Source organism: Dermacentor andersoni, unplaced genomic scaffold, assembly GCF_023375885.2.
Source record: "Dermacentor andersoni unplaced genomic scaffold, qqDerAnde1_hic_scaffold ctg00000041.1, whole genome shotgun sequence".
NCBI classification, from domain to species: domain Eukaryota; kingdom Metazoa; phylum Arthropoda; class Arachnida; order Ixodida; family Ixodidae; genus Dermacentor; species Dermacentor andersoni.
The window spans coordinates 2730531-2754385 of record NW_027314754.1 but is presented as its reverse complement, the minus strand read 5'-3'; the positions used below and the strand labels follow the sequence as shown (position 1 = coordinate 2754385).

Sequence of the window (23855 nt, the reverse complement as noted above, 5' to 3'; positions counted from 1 at the left end):
AAGGGTGTTGCATAAGCCATACTCACAAATTACTAAGTGTGTGCAAATATTTCAAACTTTCGAATAACGAAACTAATCGTGTCCTATACGATTCGCTCTTCGAATACTCACTAATCTTAAATTCGAATATTTTTCAATGATTTTCCTAAATGTTAACTGCTGCCAAATAAAAGTCGAGAAACGAGTGAATAACAGCCTCGCCACTCTTCGCTCGTACTTCCAATACAAATACAAGGGAAGGGGGGGATAGGAGAGGGTGTTGTGAGAAGGCAAAGAAGTGCTGGATAAACTTAATTTCAAGGTGCGGTGTTGCGTTTCTGCTATGTCTGAAAAACAAAACCATGCAAATATGTCTAGCGGACAACTTATGTAGGGTGTGCAGAAGCAGAGCGGCATTAATTAAAGCACACCGTAGGGTCTAGTGACACAAGGGAAGCGGTCACACGTTAAATCAACACTTCTGTGCCCGCCGCGGTAGCTTTGCGGCGATGGCATTGCTCGAGGTGGTGGATTTCATCCAGACCACGCAGCCGAATTTCCACGGGGCGAATTAAAGAACGCTCGCGCACTTTGATTTAGGGACGCGTTATAGAACACCATGGTGCCAAAATTAATTTGGAGTGCGCCACCACAGCCTGCCTTGTGGTTTTGGCACGTACTGCCCTATAAACGAATCCAAGCTTAATGCTTCTGTCATGATGCGACGTGCCACGTGAGGCAATGACAAGGCTCAACCCTCTCAGAGGTTATAAAATATGCTGCGCAACAATGTCTCAAACAAATACTTCTCCTTTGTGTTCGTGTACATACGTAGACATACAGACAGCAGTGGTGCACGCAAGGTAACATTTAACATCCACTCACCACTCTCGTGTTGGACAAAACGTTGAAGAAATGAAACATTCGCCGTCAACATCACCGCTAATTACCGCCAATTAAAGCAAATAGCACAGAAACTTTGCTTACCACGATTCCCACGGTGCGTGGGATATGCATATTGTTTTATATGCGTACACGTTGATAAAGGCGAAAACACTCGAGAATTTTTCCCGTAATTGGTTATACCCAATAATTTCTTATATCTCAAGATGCATTATATATATATTTGCACTTCGGAATGCAGAACAAGAAGATTGCGCCCTACGGGACATCCTCTTCAACCGACATCCAAAGTGGAGTAGCCGGCTGCGCGGGAACGTCGTTCAACGGACTGTTCATGCCATCCACAAGGCTGGATCACTGTGTGGCCTACGTTGTTCGCAGCTGGCACGTCTTGTCTGCCATGAGCATGTGGCAGAGGATGCTGTTCACCTCGCTGCTTCAGGAAAGAGGTACACCTGCGAGGAACACTAAGTCCAGAGACAATCGCAGCATTCGTGTCTGCCTGACCTTATTGATTATCTGACTTCGCTAAACAGTTACAGCCACGTCACAACGCAATCAGCAATAAATTCATGCCCTTCATTCCTTTATTTATTTCGACAAACAACAAATTACCCAGTATGCCACTCTACTGACTCACAAACGGTGCAACCTGGACCCATATAACATTGGCGCGAAAGTGCATCACCTTTAAATTTGTCTTTAAAATAAAAGTAAGATTTAGGTACCATGTTTTTGGTGTGTGCATTGGAGTTCTTACCGATGACCTCGTCGATATTATGTCTGTTAACAATGCTACTAAGACAGTGTAGTGGCAAGAAAAATACATTATGTCCCTACAGATCAATGCTCTTCTCGAAGTCCTAGGCCTTGGCCAGCTGATGAACACATCAATTCGAGACCTCACCGAATACGAAGCCAGGTGACTCAACGTTGGCTCTGAATACTTCTCGACACCGGTCAGTGCATCAAATGTGTTTGGCAACAGTAAATGCTGTTTTAATGCTATTAATCATGAAAATGCTGTATTACAGGCTGCTTTCATCTAGTTGTAAACATGGAAGGAAATACACAAATAATAGAATATGCACAGCTGTATAAAATAGGCTTGTCCTCTTGAGAGCCTTGGGGCTCATTGACACCAGTCATTGAGTAGCGGGCAATTGACTCAAAACAGACACTCTTCACCCCAAGCGACTATTTGTGGCCATATAATGAGGGTCCCAGTTAATTTGGACAAAGTCTAAAAAAAAACCAAGCGAAATCGTACCAACTGCATAGTAGAGGCACTCATGTGTACTTACAGCCAGCTTTTTTTTTTCATCACGAAGTATTAATTGCTTTTAATTAGTGAAGATTATAATTATTGCTTGAATGCCAGACATGTCAATTACAATGTTAAAGGGCACCTTAAATAACCTAATAATCAAGTATTTATTTCGTGCTGAAGTGTGCCTTGTTGTTTTCTTGAAGAAAAAACAAAAGCCCGCGAAACACGCAAAATGTGAAATAGATGCACGCTCGCACGCCGCTACTCAAGCGCCTCCAAGCAACCATTGAAAGATAAACATTCGTTTACCGCCGCATCGTACAAGGCTTCATCATGTAGGATGGCTCGATAGGTTTCGCGAACTAACTATCGTGGTGCGATAAGCGTCAGCATCTTCGGACGCAAGAGTGTTGTGCTCGATCATGAGGCACTCGGGATAGCTTTAACCTTCGCGCATCATGAAGCAAAGCTACAAAGGACACTCAACCAATGTTAGAAAATAAAATAAATTATGGGGCTTTACGTGCCAAAACCACTCTCTGATTATGAGGCACGCCGTAGTGGAGGACTCCGGAAATTTAGACCACCTGGGGTTCTTTAACGTGCACCTAAATCTATGTACACGGGTGTTTTCGCCCCCATTGAGATGCGGCCGCCGTGGCCGGGATTCGATCCCGCGACCTCGTGCTCAGCAGCCCAACACCATAGCCACTGAGCAACCACGGCGGGTAATGTTAGAAAAGAACAGTGCACAAAAGGACACGTAAAAAAAGCAGCTCTCGGAAGAACAAGAAAGAGCTACTCATGAGTTGCTGTCAATAAAGAATAAACCAACAGCAGGTAAGGCATCTAGTCGCCCACAAAGAAACATCCAAAGGTGCAACTAGTTTAGCCATTTACCCTTTCTGTCTCTTGAACTACATAAAAGAGGTAGAACAAATCAGTTTTTTACCTATTTCTGTATTTGTCGCAAGCTCTTTTATTTAGGGGTAGGATGATGTCATGAGTTTGCGTTAAATAGTCACAGGTTTTACATCAGTTGTGAGCAGTTATTTTCTACTGCCACTTAGAGCACGTGCTCAAACACGTCAGCGTATGAAGCAAATACAGTACTTCTTTCTTTCCAACACTTGTGCTACTGCAGCCTTCACCGGCGACGTCGGAATCTCGCGGAAGACTCTGCTTATTTTGGCTTTTGTGGCGTCCGGTGAGGTAGTTTCGCTGCTATACACGCGATCTTTCACGTAGCCCAACAAGAAGTCCAGCGGTGTCATGTTCAGTGACCTAGCAGGCCAGTGTACAGGTCCGTGTTGGCCAATCCCCTGTCCAGGAAAAAGCTTGTCGAGCCACGCTCGAGACTCACTGCTACTATGCGCAGGAGCACCATCGTGTTGAAACCAGATGTTCCGAAGGTGCGCTAGTAGAACGTTGCAATAGACGTCGTTCACGGGGCCTTCGAGGACGCCGTTGAAGTAGCGTTGCGTTGTTCTAGCACGTGTTGTCGAAAAACATGGGCGCGATGATGTTGCCAGCAAAAATACCGTTCCACACATAAAATAACCACTTGTGTTGGCGTCGGGTTTGTGCCAATCAGTGGGGATTCCTACCACTTCAGTAATGCGCGTTTCGAAGATTAACTTGTGCGTCTCTTGAGAAAATACCGCACCCGTCCAAAGCACGCGAGTGAGGAAGTCCGCCTCTTCTTCAGAGTTCGTGAAAATGCAATTCGCAAAGTCAAGTCTGTTTTAAAAATCTCGGTCTTCAAGTTTTTGCTAAATGTGTGCAGGGTACGGGTGCATGTGATTTTTTTTTTAATCCTCCACACTGATGACCTCGAGGTTCCGGCCCGCGTACTGGCGTCGCGTACGCTACCGTGCGGGTTAGCAGCCAAGAATGTGAAAGCATCCGTTTTCGCTTCTTGAACTGCCCTCCCTGTCGCGTAGAAAGGGGGCTAACAGAGGGGCCCCAGGGAGGTCTCAGCGTGTACCACTGAGACCTCCCTTTATAACCTACGCACTGACACGTAAAGCGAAAATGATTCAGTTAACCCACAACAGCATATGCTGGCCGTACAAATTCGCCAAGACGCATTAGGTGGACACAGCCTGCACAAGGTTGGGCTCTATTGCTAAAGGGAACAAAAGGAACATACGTTCCGGGCACGCCTATCTACAGAATAAGATGAGCGTGTAAAATTAGTCCCAAGTGCGCTTTCACGGATGCCCGGCTTCGAAATCCCCTCCCCCGTCTCACGGCTCTGCTCCGCTGTCAATGCGTCAGTGGCGTGTTCTCATGATGCCGCGACCATCACATAGCGTGAAGCCCCGTATCGAACTGCCAGGGCCGCTATCTTGTACACGTTCGAAAAGCCGACGTTCGATTTCGCCTCACGCGATTGGACTAGATTGGCCTAAGCCGTGATATCGGGGCAGCGTGGACAATCGCGCGAGGCGAAATCGAACGTCGGCTTTTCGTACCTGTACGAGATAGCGGCCCTGGTGCCGCAAGGAAAGCCTTGTATCCGTGGCTATTTGCTTGGGAGCACTTGAGTAGAGGCGCACGAGCGCGTACCTATTTCGTATTTTGGATGTTTCGCACGCTTTTGTTTTTTTTTTCTCGGAAAGACCAACGAGGTAAAGCTTAGCACAGAATAAATGCTTGATGCGGAGGTCATTGAGGTGTCCTACAACTTTGTAATTTATACGTTTGCGATTAAAGCAATAATGAAAAAGTTGACTAATTCAATACAATTATAGACACTTCGTGATGAAAAAAATACTGGCTGTAAGTACACACGACTGCGGCTACTACGCAGTGCGTACGATTTCTCTAGAGATCTTGGTTTTTTTTTTTTTATATCTTGGCCCAACCTAACTTGGACACCCGGTGTAAGCGACCGGTCTTTTATATGACTCAATTGAATGAAATTATTTGCATTTCAGGGTTAAAGCTGCATTATAGGGCCTGCAGGAAACATAGCTCTTCTATAGGGCTTGGAATATATTGCTAAAATCATCCCGTATTTCTTTTTTCATTCCAAAAATGCCATAAAATTTACGAATCCTTCTTTAACTGTGCATACAGAAAAGACATTGCAGGTCTGTAAATTACATATTTTGGGTAAGCTCAAGCGGATAAAAATGATGTTCAAGTATACATGTTACGTGAAATCATTCAGCTATTTACAATGATTTCGCAAAAGTCATACTTATACATTAGTGGCCTACTTAAGAGCCGTGTATATTACATCACATTTTCCTACTTCAGATGTTCTAATTGAAGCAGTGTACAGTATGCCGGTATTTTTTGTTATTCAGTTACACAGTTGGAAACTTCACATGGTTTGAAACCCATTTGAATAAAATATGATTGCCCCAAAAGGTAGTCTGTTGCTTAGTCTGTAGAACTTGACTGTATTAGCTTCAGTAAAACAAGTTAAGCTTATCAAGTTTCTTATAGTGAATACCCCGTTACCAGCATTAAATTAGTGTTTTCAGGCAAGTAGTGAAAAACAAGCAGATATCAAGTCGATGATAAAATGCCTCATTTGATTTCTGTTGTCAGTGCATTGGCTTGTTCGCTTCTTTTTATCTTCTTTTTTTTTGCAGTGACTTACCCGGCCTATAATTTGATCAAGGAAAAACGAGCGATTCCGTAAGAACTGCGAGCAGAAGTTCATCCCCTGTAAAATATGTCATAAGAATACAAGCCACGAGATCCCTGCACATGAGAGAACTATACCTCTCATCACCCTTTCCCGCGCATTGTTCTGTTCTACGAGTTTTGGGGTTCAGGTTCTCGTCTTGTGATATACGCAAACCTTTCGAAGCCATCGCCGTCACTAGCGCAAAAAATGTCAAACGTCCTCGTGGATTTTGCTGAAAATTATGGGACGCAGCCTGAGAGAGTGGGAAACCGAGGAGATCAGAGAAAGGGTAAGTCCTCTAGAATTTTGCAGAACTCGCTGACACCCCTATTCCAATTAGCGCTCACACCCTGCTCGCCTTCACCTCATAAAACTAAGGCTGCAGGTCTTGTTTGACAAGCGAGCACTTACAGCTTTACTCCCCCCCCCCCCCACTCCTTTCTGCGTGCTTAAGGAGTTGCGTGGGAGCCAATGATAGGATTAGAGCAGCAGGTTGAGCTTGATGAGCAGTGGAAAAACGCAAAACCCTTTAAACGTGCCATCGCCTCATTATGACGACAAGCCGAATTTGAAAGCACAAGACGTAAGAACAAAGGCCTTTCAAAAGTTCCCTTCAACAGTTACCTGCCGAATCCCGATATAATTTGCGCCTTATCCGCTAGGTTCGAGGGCTGATAGGAAAAATGGGGAGGTCAACAGGGTGCGTGTCCGGTTTGCTGCCAAACGCAGGGAGGAGCGGGTTAAGGTATAAAAGTAAACATGCACTGTTTAGTTAGCATCGGCAACATAGGTAAACAATAAGTCTCACAAGAAATAAAACTGACTTACAGCGATTGCACAAGTGTCCGTTCTCACTGCTGGTTTTTTCTCTAAGAAAAACAAAAACAGAACAACGTGCGCTACTAACCATTAGCCCCTTCCACCTCGAACAATTACGTACAATTGGTAACCATATCAATGCTACATAATTATTTTGGAAGGCGCTTTGCAGTGCAGTAGAAGAAATTCAATTTGGGTTGATACTCTGCGCATTTTCTAGTGCGTCCTAAATACCAAAAATAAAAAATATAAATTTGTGTTCATCCATCATGTCGCGTTTCTTATTGAAAACAATTTTCTCACCAGCTGCAAGGAATATACATAAGCATATTACTCACTGCAATTGTTACGACGAAGAATAAAACTATATGATCCTCTTAAAGAACATGGCAAGATCAGCATCCAATCATATATAGTAGTGCCTTCAGCAAGGTGGTTGCGTGTAGCAATACCTAATACGTAGAAGTGAAATGGAGCAACACACACTATGCAGTGAGTTCACTTTACTCTATGTTACATATCTGGACTTTTTTTTTCTTCCTTGCCTCCACTGGAACGAATGACAAAAGCAAATCGCGAACGCATCTGTGCACAAACTTACTGAATGGGTTATAACAGTCGTCCTTAAGAGTTTAGGCTGTGGCTGCGACAGCATTTCGGTAGGAATGCCACTACCGCTACCAATACAGGTGCACAGGTGAATTATTATCCAGCGCGCTTATTGCTACCCTTCAAATATGCAGAATACGCCCTGTGTGTTACAGACGGCGTTTGCCGGCATTTCCAAGTGGCTGATGTTGTTCAAACCACCACCTTAACGCAACCATTCACAGTCTTTCATGTCAACATTCTGGCTGATGCAACAATCTGGCGAAATGCGCATTTTATGAACTTCTTTCTTTTTAACAGATATTCATTTGAATATATTCAAATACTGTGTGAGCCATTGGATGTTGTGGCATATACATTGGAAACTACCGACACAGCCTGCTGATATGATCTGGTTAAAACTAAAAATTACCCTTATTTTACATAATTGTTAACTAATCGAACGTATTGACGCGATTTTAGGCATCCATATATAACCATAGTCACAATAGGCTTCACGTTGGAGCTCACGTAGCAGACATAGCCTATTTAGAAGCATCTTGCGATACATCGGCGGCTGAAAAACCCTGTCTGTTTCAATTGCTGGGTTCGCTCCTGCCGCTTTCGAATCACCAAGGGATGCATTTGAAAGGAGCAATATGGTTAAGTGAGGAAACGAAAGATTTGCTGAGGGGTAAGCATGTCGCTGCTGGAATAACTTTAAGGTTACGTAAAAGAAAAGATCGTTATGACCTTTGACAGTCATATCCACCTTATTTATAGTCTTTTCGGTAGGAAAGGTACATTACAGTCTGAAATAGTGCATCACCGTGCCAGTTCAAACTCTCTGTAGCTGTGTGTAGCTTCGGTACCTGTTCTTTAAAGCTTTTGTAATGACACTATTGTGGATTCAAAAACAATTACCTTATATAACACCCAGCAAAACATTTGTTATATTGAAAGCAGTGGCACAGCATTTATAGCTTACTTCTCTGCTCCTCGCTTACTGTCTGCAATTCTCTCACTGTATAGTTGCAGCCATTAGAAATAAAAACAAATGGCGGTGGTGTTCTTACTCTCTATGCTAGAACATGCAGTTACATAAAGCCTACAATTCATCAGGGGCTGAAATGTAATGCTTGTATCTATAAAAACTGTTCTCAAAACCAGAAAAACTTTTAGCAACAGCTGCCGATGGGGCTGTTGCGCAGCATTAACAGCGAAGGCAGCCAACCCACGCCGAACGTCTCTTACAAATTATAAGTTTTGCGAATTTGGCCTCAAGACTGCTCTAAGGTAATAAAAAAGTATTTTCGTGACTTTTATTACAGATACGTGCACGTCATCAGTAGGTAGGGTACATTGTTTTGTACGGAAAATTCAACTCGCACTGCTATGGCTTCTATTGGTTATTACATCCATATTCGAAACGATTTTAGTGTGATAAGTAACCACATCACAGCATGTGTGAGAGCGCTCAACTGTGGCTTCCGTGTTACACATGAGTGGCACACATGACTCAAGCCAGTCAGTGCAAGGAACGAGTGCAGATGGTTACTTCGTCCAGCCAGGATAACAGAATATGCGGACCAGTGCAGCGTTTTCTCCCCAGTAAGCTCAACAACGATTTGTGCTTCCTCACGTCCTCGAATTGCAGACCCCACAAATGTTCCCTCGATTTGGTGATGCCAAATACTAGGCCTAAGGCGCGCGTTGTCTAGTTCACTATAATTATTTTTGGCAGCTACTAAACGCCTTAATGCGAAGGAAACAGGACGTTTTTCCAGAGGCTTCCCGCTGGGCAAGTAGCGTGCCAAGGCCATGTGGTGATGCGTCACGAATCTGGACCTACGGCTTAGCTAGATCAGAATGCGCAAATGTCATGAAATGTCAGATGCTAGTCGCCCCTTGCTTCTTTGAAATGCCAACTTTTTTTACAGCTGTTCAGTATCAGGGGGACCAAGCTAACAGCAACCCGTTTAAAGGATGCAGAACTGCACAAAGGTTAGGCTTTTGTAGCAATTGACCAAGCGTAGATAGGTCTGTAGCTTCTTTACGTTGTGGGTAGCTGTGCCTGCTAGTACAGTTGTGCTTTTGGCGGGTTTGCGCGAAGACCTGCTGCGCTTGCGGACGTGGCCTAGGTAATTCATTCCGAGAAAAATAAAACTCGCACCTAGACAACATCAGTCGCAACCTTGCATCTCTGAGCCTTTCCAAAACTCGGCACACGTTTTTTCTTTCGAGATTCCCGAAGCCCCGAGTGGGCAAGTTCAAAGGGAGAGAGAAAGTATAGGAAAAACTGCAGATTATAGAACTCGATTGAGTCATCCAGCCGGTCAAGTCGTCACAACGGGACACACCAATTACCTGTACTGAAACGGGATGGTCGTGAGCGTTTGTGTGGTGACGGGGAAACGATAAATCCATTCACGCCACAGAAAACATACCCGATCCCCATCCTAGGAGAACTGTTCGAAGGACTAACGAGAGAAAATGCCCACATTCTTGATCGTTGTGCTATAAAAATGCTTCAGTGGTCCTTGATTCTTTCCGTGTATCGCTAAACCCTTCGCAATAAATAGGCTGGGGCCCAGCGTTGCACATGATAGACTGAGCCGTCTAGCTATACAAACTGAAGTACTTGCTGTACGCTGTCATGCTCACGCCCCCACTGCAAACTACCAGGTAGTATCGCGTTTAATAAGAGTTGCAACACGCGAGCTGTGGCCGCAGCTATGCTCTCGACAAAAAAAAAAAAGGTGGAGAGGGTTTCGCCATTCCAGAAATACCCCGTGCTTTACGCTGTCTGCTTTCTTTGTGCATAGATAATAGAGTGGCACGCTGAGCAGCCCATAAATCCTTAGCCCTTAGCGCATCGTGCTTCATCGTGGACCACAGTGCCCTAGCTTCGTAACTGTTCTTACTTGTTTGTTGTAAGAAAATAAGAATGAGGAGACGGTATGTTTAGCCCGCCATTTTAATGAACTTCTTCTGTTCCCACCCCAATCTCGGTCGTCGTCTTTCTTACCTTAAGGAAGGTCCCGCTTCAGGCCCTTCACATCTCTTGTCCCTTTTTTATTGTTAATCCGGTATGCAGCGATAGCTGCTCGGTGGGCCAGTGTATTATCACTAGGCGAAAAATGTAGACGACGCAAAGCAGGGGGCTTGCGCGTTGCTTTCAAGGCGACACCCTCCCCACATTTTTCTCGACAGCCTCGCTGCAGCTGCCCGCATGTTGCAGCTCATATTGAGCGCGATAGCAAGCGTTCCTCATCTGGTCCGGCTGGGCACACAAAGCGCGGACTGATTATAAAGTTTTAAAAGCTCCTTCGGAGTGGCAACAATTTTTTTTCTGTAGTTGTCCAAGGAGTGAGACACAATTTGCCGGAGCTCTCGGAAAAGAGAAAATTTGCTGACAGTTTTAAACAGAGCTTCCTGAAAAAATACGACGGAGGCAATTCGCTGACGATACCACATCCCAGTTAGTAGCGCTGACCTTTGCAGAATGCTTAATTCCATTGCATTCTTATACCCCCCCGCCACGCCTTATTGTTTATTTCCCGGAGATAGGAAGACTTTGCGATACTGACGTGGTCAATTCGTTAATTTGCAAAGCTGCCGCAATTCGCGCTCCTATGTCTTATGGAAGTTCTTTCACTTGGGAGACCCAGGTACGCTTCGGAATAAGCAAATTAGTTATAGAAACGTGGAGAGCTGCATTTTTTGTTCCCTGAAACTAGTGTGGCTCTGCCGTCACGGTAGAGTTCAATAGCATGGCTTACGAGCAAACGTTATAGCATTGTGTTGTTCGAAGCTCATGTAGCTTCAAGCGCTCGGTTGTAATTTGAGAAATTTATTTAAAGCAAGGCGGGGTGACATAAGCCAGCGCTGAATAAAGCCTACTCTGGAGCAATAGCCGGCCAAGGCTCTCAGGATGACCCCGTCTGTAGCAGCATCACAACCACCAGCTAAAATTCAGATGCTCAAAGTTTTTATCTTAACTTCATTCTTTCGTTCTTAGAAACAGCACGGGAAACGACAGCAGCACAAAAACATTCTGTTTTCGTGCTTCTGTTTTTCTCTTCTCGCCTTGAAAGTTGCCGTTGTAGGTGGTTGTTTAGAATAGCACGAAAAACGCTCCCATATACTATATTCTAAAGTCATGACCCGTATTTAAAAACAGGTAAGTAGGGCAGTCGAGCATGACGGGTGTAAATGACAATATCTAGGAGCGAATTAACTTTATCATTACCGAAATTCCATCAATACCAAACGTCTTGGCCAAGAACTGCTCCTACGCAAATGCTGCTTCTGTTAATATATGTGCACATTATTATTACCAGCTATCAGTGAAAGTGTATACAGGCGTAATTTGTGGCTTCACTCTTGTTCTCACGAGGCGGCACCTAACCCAAGCTATACGTAGCGCTGGTATACATTCTGTCTATTTTCCGCCGCATCTCGGTCGGGAGTCTAAGCGGCAATATTTATGCGTGCACTCGTTCCGTCCAATGCTAGAGGTGGTCTTTACGAATTAATGGAATCGGAAAGGAACATTTCCTAGCGATGTCGTATTTATGACATATGATTTGCAAAACCTTTCTTTTCTTTATATTTAAACGCGAGGATTACTTGAGGGGTGTTTTTACAATTGAAGCGGGCAAGAATTTCTACTGCTTCTTTATGTAATAATGGTCGTATCGCGGAAATATTATGCAGCTGTTTACTGATGCTACTGCTTTACCTCTGCAGAGTATAACTTTTTTTTTTCTTTTGTACAGTGAAATCTCCCTGGGAATGTTCTCCGGAATTCTTCAGCTTGAGTTCAGTTTATTTCCTTAAAGGCTCCAATTTCATAGGGTGTTACACAATGGGTGGGATTATATTTCGAATAAGAAAACCAAACCGCGAGATTAGTTAACGTTGAAGATGTGTTATGCGTTCTTGGAAAGCAGATGATCATCTGTTTATTATCATAAGATTATGTCAAAGATGTTCTGCAACTTCTTTTTTTTCTTTTTGAGGCGAAACTTGTGATACACCACCGCCATTTCTTTTGTAAATTAAGTTTCCAATAAGTTATATTTAAGCATCCGTTATTTTGACCCGTTGAGGCTATTTCGAGTATTGTAGAAAAATAGCCTGCTCATTTTTTTTCCCGCTCCCTGCTAGTATGAAATTTCTGCCGCGAAAAAGCACTGTAGAAGTGACTGAATGTTTGGAAATGAAGGCTCGACTTGCGCCGCACAAAGCACGCCCGATGATGAATTGGTTGCGGTGAGACAGATTGCGCGCGTGCTTTTTTTATAATTTGTAGGCGACCTTGCGATATTCACGCGGTGTTTTTTCAAACGCAAGAGTCTGGCGAAGTGTTCACGTATCGCTAAAGCAGAAAAGTTTGCTTCTCTTGGATGGCTGCCCCGTGTATCAAATGCGAAACATATTTCAAAGTGTTTTCTCCTTCTTCTCTCTATCAGCGACGTCTCATATCTTAGGCAACCACCACGGAATGAACATTGCGTCGGCACACACCACCTCTCGCAACGTACCCGAGGGCAACTTTGACTACGCCAACACGATGCTCCACTGGCACGACTATTACTCAAGATTTGCGCATTAAACTCATCCGCCTGATTGATGGCACTTTGATTGCACTTTGATCGCTTGCCCGTGAGGAACTTGCGACTTTCTTTTGCCAAACAAATACATGCAAAATGTAGAGCTAAAGTTTGATGCGTCAGGAGAGACAAATGACTCTGTAGTGCTCATGGCGCAGGTCGCGGCGACATGCCTCGAAGATCGTTTTATCGCGCTAGCGTTACAGCATGATTGGTGTCTTCTTATCTATAAAGCTTGGCAGTGCCGCTGTGCAGTGTCACTGTCATTTTTTGTCATCGGGACTATTCATTTTCCCTTAATAACAAAAATATTTTTAGCTAAGCAGCCGGTGTATGTCGTTTATCAGAGCGTGGAGCGCAATTTCAATGGCAAACTGTGGAACAAGCAAATGCAGGCATTAAAGTGTGCGAGCTCGAAACATACCGAATATGTGCACCATCATGCACCCTTTTGTTACGTCTCCGAATATACCGAGGATATTTTCAAAGCATGGCGCGCAGATACTTGCCCATTGTCCAAAAAATAGAGTATATTGCTCCTCACGTGACATGCAATCATACAAACTTGCGTGTTCGTATTCATACTTCTTTGTTTTTTCGTTACGCGGTTATCACAGAAAACCAGAGAAGCACTCACTACTAAGTACGGGCTGACACTCAGTCGAGCTTTCGGTGATAAGACTCGGCAACTTGTGGCTCCGAGCTGGTGTTGATAGAAGGAGAAGGGAAATTGCATTCTTTGGCACGACAGACTAAAGCTAAAGATGCTTAAAGGACACACGCTGGTTTGAAAGCGCAGTCGTGCATGAAATTGGTGTCTCTGTGCGCTGTAAGCAAATTTGAACTCGGTTCATGGAACATTGAGTAGAATTCATGATAGGGAAAAACTGTCATCCCACCGTCAAACCGAAGGTAGTAGGCAGGTTACAGAGAGCTTTTGACGTTTCAATTTTTTTTATGTGTGGTTTTCCTAAAAAACTATAACTTGCTGATTTTTCATATCAGATTCTCCCGACAACATGATGCACGAGTCCTTACAAGCTTTTTTATGTTTTCTGTGTGTGTGTGTGTGTGTGTGTGTGTGTGTGTGCGTGTGCGTGTGTGTGCGTGTGCGTGTGCGTGTGCGTGTGTGTGTGTGTGTGTGTGTGTGTGAGTGTGCGTGTGTGTGAGTGTGCGTGTGTGTGTGTGCCTGTGAGTGTGTGTTTATTAGCCTTCTCTTTTTCTGTTTTAGGTAACGAATTCCATGAGACAATATATCGCTTACTCCAGCTTGCCGACGCCAACCCCCGAGCATACGCCAACCGGGGGGCGCACCACGACGGGGAACCGGACACAGTCACCAGACGCTATGGAGCAATTTTAGAAAACCAAAGAGCCCTAAGGAGCATCTACCTCCCTCCCCACAAAGACCTTAATAGAGAGCAGTCGGTTGCCTGGAGACAGCTGCAGACTAATACATACCCCAATCTAAGTCTGCTCAGCAAAATGTATCCTTCAACATATGACAATAAATGCCCGCTATGCGGGGAACACGCAACACTTTACCACGTTACATGGGCCTGCCAGAAACCAAAGGTAGCGCCAGTACACAAAACACCAACACCGGAGCAGTGGGAGGCTGCGCTGTCCTGCTCGAAGCCTGAAGAACAGCTCAAGCTGATCGACAGAGCTAGCAAGATGGCAAAGGCCACAGGGGCCCTGGACTGAGGGCTGCGCCTTCGCCGGTATACCTCCTTTGTGAAAATAAAGTTTTTCATTCATTCCAGCACTTTCAGCAAAATATCAAACTTACATATGCTGCCTGTGGTAGCAGTCTAAATTAGGGCCTCATCGCCATCATCTTATGCAGGCGTGGTCGATTTCGGCTTGCGTGTGCATGTATCCCAGTGCAGAGGTCCTATTTTGTTCGGCGTTTGTGGTAGCAGCGGCTAATTGCATGATTGGTCTGGTTTAACTTCCTAGTGCGACACTACACGGGTTTGTTTTTTTTAGCTACACCAAATTTTAAAAAAATTGTCCGCGGCAGATAACACCACTCTAATCCTTGATTTCAATTACTGGATGAGGCGGCCACAATTTGTACGAGTACTCAAAACAGTTCTATAGTTAACATAATTAGGTTAATTAACTTTTAATCATTAACAATATGGCCACAATTTCAATCTACGAATTATAGCCGGTGAGTTCGCAAGGCGCATTCACTTGGAACGAATTCTCAGGACTGCGCGACCTTAGACATATTATTGATTTATTGATTCAAAAGAACCTTACAGGCCCTATGGCAGGGCATAAAGTAAGGGGGGCATATTGAACAGTAAAGGTATAAAAAGTACGAATTTCCAACAGGATCAGTGCTATAAGAAGATTACCGTGTTACACAATATTGAAGGCACTAGGAATACAAAGCAATATGTGAAGGCACACGAACACTTGTTACTGTTAACAGAGCAAAGGAATACCGTTTATGAAAATGATATACAACATGACAAAAATGCACGATAACATACACTAGTTTGGTCACTCGTGAACGGTATTAAATGGGAAAAGCATGAGTAACTGAGAGCGGAACGTGTCGGGATTAGATATGGAGGCTATGTTATCAGGGAGGTCATTCCAGAGACGAATGGCACGTGGTAGTGCAGATGAATTAAATGCATTTGTTTTACCGTATATGTGCATGAAACTGAACTGATTATGTAATCTGCGTGAAAAAAAAATTTCAAAGTGTCTGAAGAAATGCATAGTTCCAGTTACTTTTGAGCTTCAATGACTAAAACAACACTTTCTTGAAAAAGGTGACTGGAACGCCAATGCATTTCGTCGGATACTTTGAAAATTATCTCGAAACTGGTGCAGTCCGGAGAGTTCGTTCCGAGTGGATACGGTTTGCGAACTCGCCAGCTATAATACGTAGATTTAAATAGTGGCTGTAGTTGTTAATAACTAAAAAGTTAATGTAATTATTTTATTTCGTATTCTGATTTCTCCTTGAAGTAATGGCTGCCCGATCGGGTAATTGACATCAAGGATTAGAATTGTCCGATCTGCCACAGGCAATTTTTAAAAAATATTGTGCAGTCAAAAGAAAAAAAAAACATACGGTATATGCTATTTCAGAAGGCGTGGAAAAGGTCTCTAGATCATTGTGGCTACCTGGTCTTCTCAAAGTCACGCCTAAATCAAAGTTCGTGGGCGTTCCTAAATTCATCCGCTCCCGAAATGCGCCTGCCACGACGCGCAATTAAATGCGAGCACTGTAACGCATCTGCACCTTACAAAGGGCAAAACCGGCTAAATGTTACACACCAACTGAGCCTTGAACACAAATTTAAGCTGACGACACAGTTGGCCTTATACGAATTTCGACGCCATATGGTGGCGCAGCGGAACGAGGTGCCACCACCCTGGTCGCACAACGTCGGTGCCATGATGCCATCTTTTATTTTATTCTATGGTCCATCAAATACTGGTGATTTTGCGATATTACTGCGCCAACCTCTGGTTATGTTAACAGGCAAGCTGTTTCCTCTATCCTTAGTTTTTCTTTTACACTTCATCGAAAAATATTATGTGCAGAAATAACGAAAGAGACAGTACAGAGGGAATTCTCTTTTCTTTACTCCGAGCAGGAAAAGATGGGTCCACATAGCATGCAGATTTATAGAATTCATTCTTCACGAGTCTGTGCTTCGGAGATCTGGGAGTACTAAATATTTTTGGAGCTGCAGGTGCTCTTCATTATAACAGTTCACTTAAGGGTATTCACATTTCTTTTTCTGCAACTGAAACGTAGCAGCAAGAATACTGTCAAGTGCTGAGAGTAATGACTTTCTTGGCTAGGACGTGACGTGAAAGCGGTCACTCCGAGATCGAAATAGCCCTGAAATCAATTCAGCTTAAGAAGCAACATGTTCGTGATTCCTTCTTCAAATATAGCGTACGCCAGAGCTTTATATCGCCGTTCTAAGTCGCTGAAATGGGCTATATGGGGTTCTCAGCCTCATCCGTCACCGTAACATTCGCCTTCAGTATGAATGAAGCAGGTTTTCTTTAAGATTTTAGACGTAGGGCTATACCACCACATGTATGCCTGTTGTGTCATCAGAGATTGAATATGTACAGCAAGCAATATTTATTGAATGTGTTTTTAATTATGGAGTAAACATTATTATTTTCCTTGCATTTCATATCAAGACATCTAATATTTAAATTATTACGCGAGTTCATAAAGGCAAAATAAGACATCCACCGAATTGTAGCAATTGCTACAAAGAAAAGCCATACGGGTTCCTCTAAAGAAAATCCTCGCAGTTGAAGAAAAATACGCCCTCGTCTGGGACTCGGACCCGGGACACCTGCGCCTTTCCGGGGCACCAACTCTTGCAACTTAGCTAACCAGGCGCCTAGCAGATGATAGGACGAAATCGAACTTATCATCTCGAAGCAAAGGCAATAATTTGACGAAATAGTTAAGCGGAAACCCGCAAGGTGGAGAGAAGTACTTAAAGGAAAAATGAGACATCCACCTAATCGTAGCAATTGCTACAAAGGAAAGTTGTTTGAATATTCAATGTAGCGTCGTTTCCACAGCCTAGTCTAACCTGCAAAAAATTTACGTGCAAGTCGTGTATAATAAATAGGCTCCGACAGCTGGCTTTTAATGGGGGCTGTGACAGCTTCACAAATATTCTACCTCCCCTCAAATGCACTAGTTTGATATATGCCGCCGTCTTTTTTTACAAGGATAAAATGCAAAGTATACTACGCCTGCCTTCAGTCACAACTTGCAAGTCTACCATTTTGATGTTATTTAGGAAGAAGTCACTCGAAGAAACCTGACTCTCCGAAATAACGGGCTACTCACGAGATATAATATATATCCGTGTGATCTTTTGCGCTATCAGTATGCTGTCGTCAACTGTCATTGCCACTGTCAGGCAGCTCCAAAATTTTACAACACATTTCTCAAAAAAAAAGAAAAAAAACGTTCCAAAGCTGCACCTTACTCAGACCTGAGTGCGATTTACATTTATTATTGTACAAAATGGACAAAAGAGTTATTTTCTTGCAAATGCGTTAGGCGCAATGCCACAATTCGAGGAATTATTTCGCGATGCCCTTCATTTATCATAGTGTGCTCATTTAGAACTTCATTGGGGAAGCAGCTTCCCTAAAAAATGTATCGCAATGAATTTCTTTTTACCTTCATGTTCACAGCTTTTTGGAATTAGGCGGCCAAGAATGCTGCTTTTGCACGAGCTTTTTTTATGTACAGCGCCCCAAAACACACATTTTTCTGTAGCTGCTAACATGACTATTTTCTTCCGTGGATCATGTTGTTTCATTGTTAGTGTCGCTTTTGTTTTATTCATATTTCCAGTACTATACATAAATTTCCTAAAAGCTCTGTCTCTTATCTTTCTCACAGATTTTTTTTTTTTTTTTGCCTTAAGAGGAAGCTTTAGCTCGGGCCAACTCCGACGCGGCCTATTCAAATACATGTAAAACGCAAGAACGTTTATATGAGATAACCCCTGGACCGATTTTAATGAAATTTGTTGCACTTAAAAGAGAAGGTAAGTTTTAGTGACTGTTGGAAGCCGAATTTCCATTTAGGGCTTGAATTTTGTTAAAATGATTTTCAGATATTCGACCGCTTGAAAAATATAGAAGCACGACGTTTACAAATTCATAGCTTTGCATCAAAAACAGATATCGCGTTTCTGTAAACGGCATCCGTTGGATCATTCAAAGCGGACAAATTGAATATGTCATTTTACATCTTACATTAATTTGTTACGTTGGTTACAAGAGTTCTGCAAAAGCTGTATATCTACATTACAATTTTTTTTTTATATTCATGTGTAACATATGAATTTTGTCCGCTTTAGATGTGGTATTAGGCGCAATTCACAGAATTGTATTATCGTTTTTCTTTGTTCAGTTACAGAGTTGTAAACTTGATAGTTTCTTTTTTTAATTTTCGAATTTTGCCAGTCTTTTATAAAACATTTAGAACCTAAATCAAAAATTTGAAATCAACAGTCACTTGATTTTATGTTTTTCTTTAAAATGCAATAACCCTCGCCAAATTCGGTGCAGCGGTTGCCGAGAAAAACGAATTCTCCTTTTACATGTATTTAGATAGGAGCACCCGAGCTAAAGCTTCCTCTTGAGTCATACCAGTGCTACCGTCAATCCCTATAATTCTTAGTGAGATTGGCGGCCTCTGTGTTTATTTGCCGCAACGTCTTTCTGCACACAATTTACGGCTTTTAGTGTCCTCAATCTCCGTGGGAATGCGAGCCATTTTATGTGAAGGCGTTTCTACGCAATGGACAAAGAAGCGTGACGAAAGAAGGCAGCAAGCCGAGCCGTTGATTGTGCCCGCATTTCCATTTCATCTTAGAGAGCCTTGAAGAGGAGACTCGGCCATATATTCTTATACCCTAGAACAGGAGACGTTTGTACCGATTGCCTTACGTCTAGACGAGCGTGTGCGCGGTATGTCTTTGGAAAACAAGCGAAGAAGCCTGCAAGCGCATAAGCCTGAGGAGAGCCTCGAGAGACTTCGAGAATCATAACGCAAGCGGCCGGGGGGGGGGGGGGGGGGGGGGCATTTATGAAAACGCATTGTGTGAGTATTTGGCACGTGGAAAGATTTCATTCACGTTTGTGTAGCCAAAACACGGCTACGCCCTCAATTGTTAGAAATCAGAAACTATTGCGCACGTTGCAACTGACATTAGTTAAAGAACACACGTAAGCGAAAAAAAAAGAAAGCGCAGCCTTCAGCTGCCACACTTCAATATCGGCCATTATTTTTGTTTTCTTTGTTAAGTTACAACTTTGTGGCCCGAGAGCATTCTTAAAGTTTAGACCTGCCTTCAGTATTGCTATAAAAAAGTAGCCTCAGGCTTAGTATCCCCACTATCGCGTAGCTCATGGTCATAAGCAAAATATTGCGCTAAGTAGTACTGCACGACGCTAACATTTGATACGCCGAATATGTCACCATCAGAATGTGCCCCGTAGGTGACAAATTCCCCATTCTAGAAAAGCTCGGAGTTTCTCATATCTGAATTATACACAAACTGAATACGAACACTTATTACTATAGTGAAACAATCTTACTTTGCGCCACCTTAGAAACAAGTTTTCTAATGTCGATAAAATATTTTAGTTTGGAATTTATTATTATTAGTGCTTTTTTGCTTATATAAATTACGTGTATCACGTGGCATATTTTATTATGTCAGCTAGAAGACTAGAAAGAATTTTCCTTCGAAGAAGCTGTGCGCAAGATAATTATTTATAACGCAAATTATGCTAAGCTATTCTTTTGTCGCTCTGAATTTTCGCAAGATTCGCGACATCATTCGAAATCACACAATCTTAATATTTCGCCTCACAACATAAGGAGAGCAAAAAAGTTTGTAAAAGTAAACAAAAAAGATGGAAGTGCCTACACATCTTTCTTGTAAATGATGGCTCAGCCAGACGCCTCACGGTAAAAGGAAGAAGACACTAAGCTCTTCTTTAATACAGGTATTATTGCAGAATTTATTATTTAGGCGCAGAAAAATTCGAGCCTTTCTATTATGCTGTATTTAAAAAAAAAGCCGGAAAGTTGCTTAACTAAATCATGGTCGTAATACAGAGACATCATCAGCAAGATATGTTTGCCCAGCTACTCTGCATACCCTTATAATAATGGTTATAATATATATATATATATATATATATATATATATATATATATATATATATATATATATATATATATATTCCTTTTCATCGCGTTCATAGCGTTCCCAGCTGGTTTCAAACAATAGCTTAATGTCGATTGCATCTCGTAGCTCGGTGCTAGGCGATTATTTCATTGGCCATGTGAAGTGTTTCATAAAACAACAGCAGCAACGAGATGAATCGGCTTCAGATAAACAACAATACTTCATATGGTATAAGCGACAGCTGGTCCTGCGAAAAAACGCGAGTTAAATAACAGCGCACGGAATCCACATCAATTCCATCAAGAGGTCGCGTGATATCGCAAGCCGAAATCAACACGAGAGACAGAAAGAAATTGAAGAAGTGCGAGGAACGAAGGATGCGTCGCGAATTTAATATACGCGGCGCGTGATGTCTCCAGTGCACTTGAAAATTCCAAAAACACCATTATCTTGCTCTTTACTAGTTTTGGACAGCACGACTTGACATCGTTTGCAATATTACGCCATGCGCCACAACGGCGTCGACAAGAAGGAACAGAAAAAGAAAGAAAATGAACCATGCAAGCTCGGCTTAGCTGGAAAAAGTCAAAAGAAATTCGATCACTGTGATCCGTTACACACGTAAATGCAGCACATGAAAACTTTTTTTTAATAGAACGAAAGATAGAAAACACCACGTTTTCGATTTATATTTTTTCATTACACAGGCGACGGTGGTTATTGTTTAGGTTTTAATTGTTTTTCATGTGAACAACGCTCTCAAATGGCGACGTAATGTTCGAAATGACTTATTTCTTTTATAGTTGCATTCTTTGGTATTTGGAATATTTGAGTTTAATTTAACCTACTTTGATTTCACTTACAGTAAGGCGTTTTTGAAAGAATCATGTGTTTATAGTTTTTAATCAATGAGAAATGTAAACACATATGAGTGCCAGAATTGCATTCCAATGTGGTTATAACACCGCGAATCGTATTATGGAAAATGTTTAAAATTTGGTTCACCATATATTCGTTTTAAATGATACTTTAATTGCCCTAAGTTTGTTAGCTAAATCACGGTCATGCTACAGAGACATCAGCAGCAAGATATGTTAGCCCAGCTACTCTGCATATCTTTATAATAATGATTACATATATATATATATATATATATATATATATATATCTGTGTGTGTGTGTGTGTGTGTGTGTGTGTGTGTGTGTGTGTGTGTGTGTGTGTGTGTGTGTGTGTGTGTGTGTGTGTGTGTGTGTGTGTGTGTGTGTGTTTTCTTTTCGTTCCCTTTTTCTGTATTTCACTGCGATCGTTCAGCAGCAAAGCAGCAATTATGTGCACCTGCTATTAGGCACAATTTTAACAAGTTGAAAAGCTTCCTGGGCTGTGAAAAACATACTGTTTAAATATATTTAAAAAAAGAAAACTCCGGTATCATTATCGCGAGGGAAGGTTATTTTCTTATGCGTGTATTTATCTCAGGGTATTTCACAAGCCTCAGGGTATCGCACCGAGTACGGAGGTGAGGAGGAAAGGATATAACTGCGGGGTGATTTCGACGTTTTATTGCGATAGCAATTGTACGGACAGTCCAGGCGCACTTCTGCCGTTGGCGTCGTTGTGACGTTCCGTAAGAAGTCCAAGGGCGATAGAATTGTCGGCGCTAGAATTTTCGCAGCGCGCCGTATACTCTGTGTGTGCGAATTAAACAGTGCGATGGTGAGCCGGCCATCGTGGCTCAGTCTCGCACACGCAACGGTGGAAAGTGGGGAGGAAGCGTGCCACCTTCCATCGCGTTCAAGTTTTTTTTTTTTTTGAGGGGGGGGGGGGTTGGCAGATGGTAGGAAAGAGGGGTGTTCTACTCCGGGTCACCCGGAGTAGAAGGCAGGTCACACGTTTCGACTTCGAATGCAGTCCCTACGCTTTCTTCGAGTACAGGCACCCTTGTTTATGGTGGCCTACACACAATTTTGTTTAAACTAAACAAACACCGACAGCATTATGTCGTGTGCCGTCATTGTTATTACAGAGATATTTTAGTTCTCCAGCTGTTGGAGGACGCTCTTCTTTCTTTCGTTTCGAACAAAAAGTGGACAGGGACTTCCAAGACCCTTGAAGAACTAAAGCCCTATAAAGTGTTGCCTTTCCCGGAAAAAAAAAAGTAAGCTTATCGGCTAGGACGAAAACAACCATGTTGTGCCGTGCACGGCCGTACACCATTACTCACGAATACGCTGCGAAAGCTTAAGTTGTTTTTCTCAAGTATGGTGGCACCCATGTTTGCTTTGTACTGGCCAAGACCTTTGTAAATAAATGACGGCCTCGGAAGTGTTGGAGCGCGCCGCTTAGGATTAAAGCGTCTTATTCAAGACCCTCACTTCTGATTCTGCAACGAACAAACTACACATCAACCCGCCGTGGTTGCTCAGTGGCTATGGTGTTGGGCTGCTGAGCACGCTTATTTCAAGCGTTACAGTTATATTTTCTTCGTGGCCGATTTGTGGAAGCAAGTTGATTTCATATCTTTGGGCGTATTATCTTTCCTTTTCAACACGCTCTGACGGTAACAACGCCTCGTGTACGCTGAAGGAACGGGTTCCTCCTTTTTTCTGGCGAGCGTTATCGCAAGATTGTCTTGAAATGGAGAGAGAATACGAACGTACATAGAGAGATACAAATTTTGTGACGTGCTGGAAAAGTTAGCCTGTCTGTTCGTCTGGCGCGCTACTCCACTTTCCGAGTGTCATTACAAAAGGGTAGCCCAGTAGTTTACGTATAGAGAGCCTGGTTGCAAAGCAGGCACCCTATGCCAATACGCTCTTTTTTTTCCCGTCAGTTATAATATGATCGTTTTTGCCGAGTGCTTAATTACCGCTCATGTAGCCCGAATACGTGCCTTGGGAGAAACCCATATTTACGCGGCTGTTTGCACTATCGCCTGACCTTGGGGCTGGTTATATGCATCTAGTCCGCCTCCTGCGTAGCTATATTGCGCACGTAGACATCAGTGGGTGCAGTAGGATTGCATTTCCGCAGTGCCGGCACGTGCTGTGCGGGAAAGCCCGACTATCTCGACACCTGGGCTCTCGTATAAGTGACGAGGGCGGAACTGTTTACCAACACTGCGCACTTACACCATGCTGGACACGCAGCGAGGGATACACGCACTACGCACAATACACACACAGTAGAAGCCGCACGTGTCATTCTGCGCTGGAAATCGCGAAAGCTAGCTGACAGCGCAACTCAACAGGTGCCTTTTTCAGGTATAATGTACAATAAACAAATGAAGAAAATTCAATTT

At 43.0% G+C, this 23855-nt stretch overlaps 1 long non-coding RNA gene across 5 annotated transcripts in view; it reads right to left on the bottom strand.

Annotated features, from left to right (window-relative positions):
• LOC140214387 (uncharacterized) overlaps positions 1–23855 on the bottom strand; it is a 227918-nt gene that overhangs the window by 18723 nt on the left and 185340 nt on the right. For 2 of the 5 annotated variants that reach the window (XR_011891329.1, XR_011891333.1), the window contains one exon: positions 1253–1349. The exons of 2 other annotated variants lie outside the window; for them this stretch is intronic. This is a non-coding gene — a long non-coding RNA (uncharacterized lncRNA). The remainder of the gene's footprint in view (positions 1–1252; positions 1350–23855) is intronic. One more of the 5 variants, XR_011891331.1, reaches the window with a different exon arrangement.